Source organism: Neovison vison, chromosome X (genome assembly GCF_020171115.1).
Source record: "Neovison vison isolate M4711 chromosome X, ASM_NN_V1, whole genome shotgun sequence".
Classification (NCBI taxonomy): Eukaryota; Metazoa; Chordata; class Mammalia; order Carnivora; family Mustelidae; genus Neogale; species Neogale vison.
Window position 1 is genome coordinate 19230043 of NC_058105.1, and position 8921 is coordinate 19238963.

Consider the following 8921-nt stretch of genomic DNA (forward strand, 5'->3'; position numbering starts at 1 on the left):
AAGCTGATTAAAAGATTTTTTTATTAAAAGTTTTTGTCATTGTGGGCCCTACTGTTGGTGAACTTCTAATTATTTTTAGATAATTTTATATAAGGTTGATCAGATTCTCTCAGAAAATAACCTTCCAGTCTTCTACCTGAGGCAAGCCTTGGCTGCAGGTTTCTGGGAACTAAACAGGAGAAGAAGTCTTGTGGTCTCACCATATAGTAGATAGCTAGATCAAACACTGAGATCTAGCTGAGTCACCCAGCCCAAAAACCTTGTTATTTTAATGATCAGAATAAGTTTCTACTCTTTGGTAAGAGGGAATTATGGAGGGGAATTGCTCCACTGTAAAGAGTCTTCTGTAAGAAGGAAGCATGTAGGGGAATTGCCCTGCTGTGAAGAAATGAGGAGGGGATTTGGAGCCTTACTTGCTCCATAAACCATCTTTCAAACAATTCCCATGTTTTCAGCCCCACTTTCACCCTCACTTATAGAAGTACCCAGTGCTGACTGGATGCTGCCAATATCTGAGCTTTTTGGGAGATCACTGGTGCAAATTGTGTTGTTTATTTTCTCACTGTTGTTTTAAGATTCAGGTTTCTTGGTTCTCCCAATCTGTTAATAGTTGCTTTTTTGCTTTCCTTTTCCTAAAATGCTTTTCATAAATGTTTCTTGTTTGTTTTTCTTCATGGGTTTATACCTCTAAAATAGTTTATTTTGTGTCATTTATACATAAATGTGAATGTCTAATCCACTGCTTTTAACTGGAAACCCTTCTTTATTTTTCATCATGACATTTAATGTGTTTATTTTGTAGCACTTCTATTAACATTATATAATTATATATTTGCTTATTATATGTCTCCACCACAGGTATGCTTGCTTCATGAAAACAGGGATATTGTCTATCTTATTCACTGTACATCCTTAGTGCCTAGGACATAATAGACACTCAGTTAAGTATTTGCTGCATAAATTAATCTGACTTATATTATTAATTAAAAATGATATTTATAGTCATAGCATCTGATACTGTTGTAGGGAAAAAAATGAAAATAACTATATAGCAAATTAGTCAAATCAAATGGGAGAATTAGATACTTGAGGAAAAACAATATGTAAGATAAGACACAATAGCACAAGTATATTTTACTGCAAAACCAATATATTTTCAACTTTATAATGGTACATTTTTTTCATAGGGGGCTGCCTCTGAAACATGTCTATGAACTTAAACTCACTGTATCTTAGAAGTGGGGAAAAACTGCAAATTGTTCAGCTTAATATCTTGATTTACAGATAAGGAAACTGAGGACAAGAAAGGGGAAGTTATTAGCCAAATATCAGACAGCTAGTTAGTGGCAGAGCTGAGGCCCAGGCCCATCTCTTCAGACCGTCTGCCCATTACTCTTTCTAATTTGGGACCTGAAGATATGGTCTGATCAAAACAGCCCAGCTGGGGGCGCCTGGGTGGCTCAGTGGGTTAAGCTGCTGCCTTCGGCTCAGGTCATGATCTCAGAGTCCTGGGATCGAGTCCTGCATCGGGCTCTCTGCTCAGCAGGGAGCCTTCTTCCTCCTCTCTCTCTCTGCCTGCCTCTCTGCCTACTTGTGATCTCTCTCTGTCAAATAAATAAATAAAATCTTAAAAAAAAAACAGCCCAGCTGTGTAAATGTGTACCATCACTGGCCCACTAATCTCACAGGGGTGTTAGAACAATGAAAGTATAGTGCTAGATTTGAGTGGGATTGGGATGAAAAGAATTAGTGGCATGAGTTTTTTTTTTAACACTTACATAAACATAAGGTACAGTTATGGAAAGAGAGTTTATTTACACAGTAGTTTTTCAATTAGCCACAGATTCCCTCAAGGGAGAATGATTCTGTATTATATGACATATAGTGCTTGTGTTAAACACCACACAGTTGGCCCATGAGTGCCTGGCTATATGGATAGAAGTCCAAGAAGCTAATACCCTCAGTCCTGCCAGCAAAAACCGCTGGGGGAAAACAGTGCTAAATGTTAGATATGACCTTGATACAAATGATAAGACATTGCAGGTGAGTTTGTGGCATTTTGCATTCCTCAAAATCCTTCCATTTGGAATGAAGGGGAGCAAACAATGGGGCAGGCCCTTTCACAGAGAGTCACTGATTTTGGCTGTACAGTAAAAACTGATCTATTTTGATGTGTCTGCCTGGGGCCTAGAACTTGAAAAACTTCAGCCAGGGAGACAAGTTTTTCTTAAAGTAACTAAATTGCCTTTCACATTTCTATTTTATGTCTGCAGAGGGAACACACAATAAATTTGGGTAAGAATGTAGCAGACAGAAATCAGAGCTGATGAATTCCAAGCTTACATAAACTAAGGTTCCCAATCCCAGGTGCTTTTGTTTTTTCTGTCAGTAGACTTAGTAAAACAAGACAGATGTTCTGAGTCCTCCTAACTCCTGTCCCATAACTCAGGGATTTTGGAGACTGGGCATTGCAATTGCTTTGCTAAAATAGAAGAGGATTTAGTGGGCTAGGATGTGATGGGGAGAGAGGGTGAAGAGCGTGGGGAGCACCACATCAAGCTGCTCGTTCATAGAAGATGATTTGTGTTCATTCATAGGAGATGTGAAAATGCAGGAAGCACAGAAACCAGCCCCCTACAGTAGCCACAAGCAACTGTGACTCTTACTTTCCTGAAGATACTGCAGAAACCCAAAGTTCACAGCCCTCCTGACTGAATGTTTAATCCCAGAGAAGGATTAGAGCAATGCTTTAGGTTTGCTTTAGCCCTCACGTTTATATAGTGTTGTTGACTTTTTAAAATTATGAAACTTGAGCAACTTTAGTGAATCAAACATGGATATCCAGCAATTTGGGTGCCTGCCTGTCTGACTTTTTTCAGGTCCAGTCATGTTTTTTTGTGGCTTGAGGTTATTTCACAAATATATTTCTTTTGGTTGATTCTAATGATTGTATAGTCACCCAGCCTGTTAATATCCAGTAATATGTTAACGCCAGCCTCCAGTTATTGAGCATTTGGAATCTTTCATGGAATGTCTTTTAACCACTCCTATTTTGCACCAAACTCTACTCACCTTTCAAGGTTCTGGTTCAATGCTACCCCCTCCATAATAACTTTCTTTTCCCCACCTCCACCTTGTTCCAGCCCCATGGAATAAAATCAGTTCTTTTTTGCTCCTGTAGCTTTTTGTCTTTATTTCCATGAAAGAAAATGTTACACATACAGTTGTCTTCCCTGTTATATTATAGGCTATTTGAAGGCAGGGATTGGGTCTTACATAGTTGAATCCCCTAAACTTATGACATAGTGATTTACAGATATACATATACAGCAGACGAATAAACAGCAATATAATAAACTTTTTTGCATAAATTATTTTCATTTATTTTGGATTATATCCTTGGGTGTATATTTCTGCAAATGGAATTACTTGGGCAAAGAGCAGTTACACACTCTCATAGTATATTCCAGATATTTCACCAGCAATTTATGTGGTGACCTGTTTCCCAACAGTGGTCTTTATTACACGTATACTACCAAGCTGGGGGACATTGTGTTTTAATTTGTATTATGCTGAGGTCATATATTTTGTCCTGTGATTATATACTGAATATGTTCCCTAATGTGCTTGTTGTACATTTTTTGATGACTCATCTAGTGAGCTTTATACATATGAGAAATGTAACCATATGGGAATATCAAATCATGGTGGTCATTGAACTAAAGCAATGATAAGGTTTTGGGTAGCATAAGTGTTGAAAGTTTTAGACATATTAAAAGTATAAGTCCATAAATTTTAATTGAATCACATAACTAATAAAATACAAACAAATGAAACAACCTATCCTATCATTCCTGCACTACTTTTCAAGATATTGACAACCATTAATCTACTTTTTATATGCCAATTCCTCTATAGATTTGCCTAATCTGGACATTTCATATATGTAAAATTGTGAAATAAAAAATGGACTTTTAAGCAGAAGCAAAACAACATTTATTAAACACCTACATCTCTGTTAAGCATTTTCTATATTTTTTTCTTATTTAATCTTCAAAGTTAAAGTTAGGTAATATTCCATTTTAAATATGGGAACTGATAGTAGAGAGGTTGAGCAATTAGAGATCATACGGTTAGGATATGATATAACCTCGATGCTTTGACCCAATCTTTGTCCAAGTTCTCTCTGCCTTAAGGTGTTTAGGAAGTTTGGAAAGTATCTCTCCAAAGTTAAAGTTAGGTAATATTCCATTTTAAATACGGGAACTGATAGTAGAGAGGTTGAGCAATTAGAGATCATACGGTTAGGATATGATATAACCTCGATGCTTTGACCCAATCTTTGTCCAAGTTCTCTCTGCCTTAAGGTGTTTAGGAAGTTTGGAAAGTATCTCTCCAGTACTCTTGCCTCAATGGCCCTCAGTGCCTTCCATAGAGACAAAACACCAATATGACATTTCTCACACTGTGAGGGCTGAAAGAGCAGAGTAAAATAGAGTATTTTGTATAACATAGGCTCATGTATCTAAATAAATTTGCTCTTTCAACTTCCCTCCATCAGATATTGAGAATGACCAATGATCCGTGTACATTTTAAATCACAGAGCCATGGGAAATTAGAGCTCAAAGCTGAAAAGGGCCTCAGAGGCACCTGGTCTAGCTGCTTTATTTTATTGATGAAGAAACTAGGACCCAGAAAGAGCAAGCTATCTGCTCAAGACCATATAGCTCAAATATGGTGACAGAGGATGACTTTTAATCTATTACTGGTAAAATAAGTGTACCAAAGGTGAAAGTCCCATCCAGAATAACTGCAGAAAACAAATTAAAAGGAAAGCAAGATAGTGATGTGGAAAGGTTACTGAATTAGGTCAGAAGGTCTGGATTCCAACACTCTTTCTGCCACTAATTCACTGTGAGACCTTAGACAAGTCACTTAACCTCTTTGAACTTCTGTTTCTTCATCTGGAAATGGTTGGGTTGAAATATATGATGTTTTGGAAGATTGTGTTTATTAAACACTCCTGAAATTGTATTGAATGACTAAATAAGTGAACGTTTGTATAAATGCTAAATGTTGTGCTATTTTTGAAAGATACCCAGAGAACTGCATATCCAAAAAACTGAAAAGAAGGGTAATCAAAAAAAAAGTTTTTAAAGAACCATTACTGTAAATTTACATGCCTCTAGGGATAAATGCATTAATGCACTTTTTAAACATAAAAGTTTATTTCTTCAACAAATAAAAGAGTGCCTGATTATTTCCAGTAAGTAGATATACAAGACACATTGGCCAAGTTAATAATATGCCAATTCTGGATGCAATATTGACACATGCAGTGGCATGTGTAGATGGGGTATATAAAATCATTTCCTTAATAAAGTCTTAATTTTTTATGGTTATTTCCTTTGGGAAGAAAAAGCAATTCAATCTTATTTTAAGGAAAAAAAGATTTTGTCATGTTCTAAAGAATAATAGTCATTTATCCATTCAACTAATATTTATTGAATGCCTACAGTACATGCACATGTCAAGGAACAGTTGTATCCTAAAATGGGAAAATTTTTTAAATGATACAATAACATGAAGCTAACATTGAAAACCTGTCTTTTTTATGATTCAAGGTACGTGAGCAGTCAAGAGCTGTTTGTTTAAATCTTCACAGGCTGAAACTTTCACAGTAGAGAGGCAGAGCAGATGATGTGTGTGTAGGGGGGTGAGTGGGAGGGCAAAGAGTGCAGCTCTGTAAGCAGGAGCTGGAGCACACAGCAGAAAATGATCATATTGATGCATTCCTCCTCCCTCTCCCACCTTCCATGATGGAATAATAATAGGGATCCGTTCCATGTGTATTGTATCACCCTTCAGAGTTTACAGAGTGCTTTCACATTCATTATCTTATTTGATCTTCCTGCCAACCCAAAAAGAGAGGCATAGTGGGTATTGTTTTTTCCATTTTCAAGATGAGAAAATAAGGGGCTGGAAGAGGTTATGTGGATTCTCCATGGAAAAACAATAAAATTAGTGCCAGGACTAGAACTCATGTCTTTTGTCACTGAAAACAGTGTTTTTTCCATTACCTGCATTTATCCCAGTATTTTCTCTTCTCATCTCCATATTTAGAGGCCTAAGTTATTCAGTGTTCCCCTGGGCAGGCTGCTGTGCTGAGCAGCAGCAACAGGAGCAGCAGTAGCAGCAGCAGCAGAAATCAACTCCAACAGTTAGGATAGAGTAATAAGAGTGAATTATTACCACAAGTAAAAAATGCTTCTTTCATATGCTCTGGTCAAAGTGTGTGTGAGAGTGCATGTGTGCATGCATGTGTGGTCTGAGAGACGGTTAGAGAGTGGAGCATTGAAAATTATATTTTAGCCAGTCTTCCTAGAATTCACTTCTGTTGATCTAAAATGGTAGTAGTGTGCACATACAATATCTCCACTTGCATTTGGTGAAACGGAGTGAAAAAAATAATGAATACAGAGGTAGACATGCTCATGAAGGAATGAAGAAAGTAGAATTCAGTGAGTACCTGATATGTGCTGAGTGCTTTACTTACAATATTTCATTTAATCTTTACTATTGCCCCATGACATAGGTCATATAGTGTCCTTCTTTTACAGATTAGTAAACTAAAGCTTAGGTAGGTTAAGTCCTAAGTCACAGAACCAGTGATATCCTATGCTAGGATTCAAATAGGTCCATATGTCTCCAGGATTGGACATCTTAACTACTATACCAAATAAAGAACCTGTATTTTCTGGTGATTTGAATCACACATGTCTTTCTTCTTCTTCTTTTTTTTTTTTAAATTGGAGAGGGGAGGAACTGAGAGAAAGTGAGAGAGAGAATCCTCAAGTAGACTCTCCACTGAGTGTAAAGCCAACACAGGGCTCACTCCCAGGACCGAGATCATGACCTGAATCAAAATCAAAAGAGTTGGTTGCCTAACCAATTGAGCCACTCAGTTGTCTCACACGTTTTTCTTTTTAATCAAAGTTGGGAGAACCCTCCAAGGTCTGCTTGTCCAACGTTTCACTAAATACAGGTTCCCTTCTAGACACCCCTCACTGATGACCATCCAGTGAAACACAGGGACTCTAACTTAATTTAGAGTCTATAGATAGAGACGGAACTGCAAGGACTTAGGCTTCTCTTGTCTGGTGCTTCATCCAGGGCAAAATCCAGGCATTTGCATGAGGCAGTAAGCCACCATTAGAGATACCCTGTGACTGCAATAGAGAGAGATAGAGTCCATGCCCTCAGCCTTAGCACCATCTAACTCCAACCATTTTGTGACCTGGCCCTTTGCTTAGATGGACCTGACCAACAAGTCTTTGTGGAATGAACAAATCTTTGTGGAATTCATATTTGGTTTTGCACAGCTGTTGTGGATTGATATGTTTTGAGTGGGACTGTTTTACCCATATCATCCAGTTTCCCATTATTTCCTCAACTAAAGCATGTCTAAAGAGCTCTTAACTGGTCAAGAATAATATCCAGCTTGTGTGGATGGAGAATTCATTCATGGTGACTGACTTCATCCTTCTTGGCATGGCAGACAACCTTCAGCTTGGAGTCCTGCTATTTGGAGTCTTCCTTATCATTTATATTGTCACTGTGTTGGGGAATCTAGGCCTGGTAATCCTGATCAGAGTCAGTCCCTGCCTCCATACTTCCATGCACTTTTTCCCCCTCTAACCTATCCCTTCTTTTTTTTTTATAGATTTTATTTATTTATTTGACAGAGATCACAAGTAGGCAGAGAGGCAGGCAGAGAGAGAGGGGGAAGCAGGCTCCCCGCTGAGCAGAAAGCCTGATGCAGGGCTCGATCCCAAGACTCTGGAATAGTGACCCAAGCCAAAGGCAGAGGCTTTAAACCACTGAGCCACCCAGGCACCCCCTTTCCCTTCTTGATGTCTGTTTCTCTTCCATTACAATCCCAAAGACTTTAGCAAATTTGTTATCTGAATTGTAGGCCGTTTCTTTCCTTGGATGCATAACTCAAATGGGCTTGTTCATAATCTTTGCCTCTGCTGAATGCAACCTTTTGGCTTCCATGGCTTATGACCACTATACTGCCACCTGTCGCCCACTGCTCTCCCCTATCACCATGTCTAGAGTGTGTTGTCTCCTCATGATAGCAGGATGCTACTTTGGGGGATTAGTTAACATGGTTTCTGTGACAACTTCCATCACACAACTATCATTCTGTCAACCACGTGTCCTTCCCCACTTCTTCTGTGACATTCCTCCACTATTGGTACTGGCTTGCTCAGACCCCTGGGTCACCCAGATACTGGTTATTGGCTGTGGGGGATTCACCCTGGTCACCTCCATTGTGGTGATCTTTGTCTCCTACGTGTCTGTCCTCATGACGATCCTGGGAATTCCTTCAGCTTCTGGCAAAGAAAAACCTTTCTTTATATGTGGTTCCCAAATGACTGCTGTTGACCTATGTTATGGAACAACTATGTGTATTTAACTTGCAGCCCTCTCAACATGGATCCCAGGCAGGAAATCAAATGGTTTCACTGTTTTATACAATGTTAATCCCCACGTTAAATACTCTCAAGTTTGAGAAACCAGAAAGTGAAAGTTCCTTTATGGAAAATATTGAAGCAGAGTCCCTAATCTTCCATTTCGTGTCTCAAGAATGTAACATGTTCTATGAAGACTTGCTTACAGTTCTATTCAGGGTGTTTTCCTTGCCTGCAAATGAAGCCTTGTTAAGAACAATTGAATTGCTCTGGCTAAGAGTTTAGAAGTAGTTGTTTAGATAAACGGCAACACAGTAAGAAGTTATATGGCCAAAACAATGTGTATTTTCTGAAGCAACTGTCTGATAAGAAATGTTTTAAAAGAGGGAAATATGTATGTGGATATGAATATGTCAATTTGAGTTGTGAACTGGTGTAACCCA

The 8921-nt window shown here is 38.4% G+C and overlaps 1 pseudogene; it reads left to right on the plus strand.

The window, feature by feature from the left end:
• The first annotated feature begins 7510 nt into the window (after nt 1-7510).
• On the plus strand, nt 7511-8632 carry LOC122897681 (annotated as a pseudogene).
• Nucleotides 8633-8921: the final 289 nt, after the last annotated feature.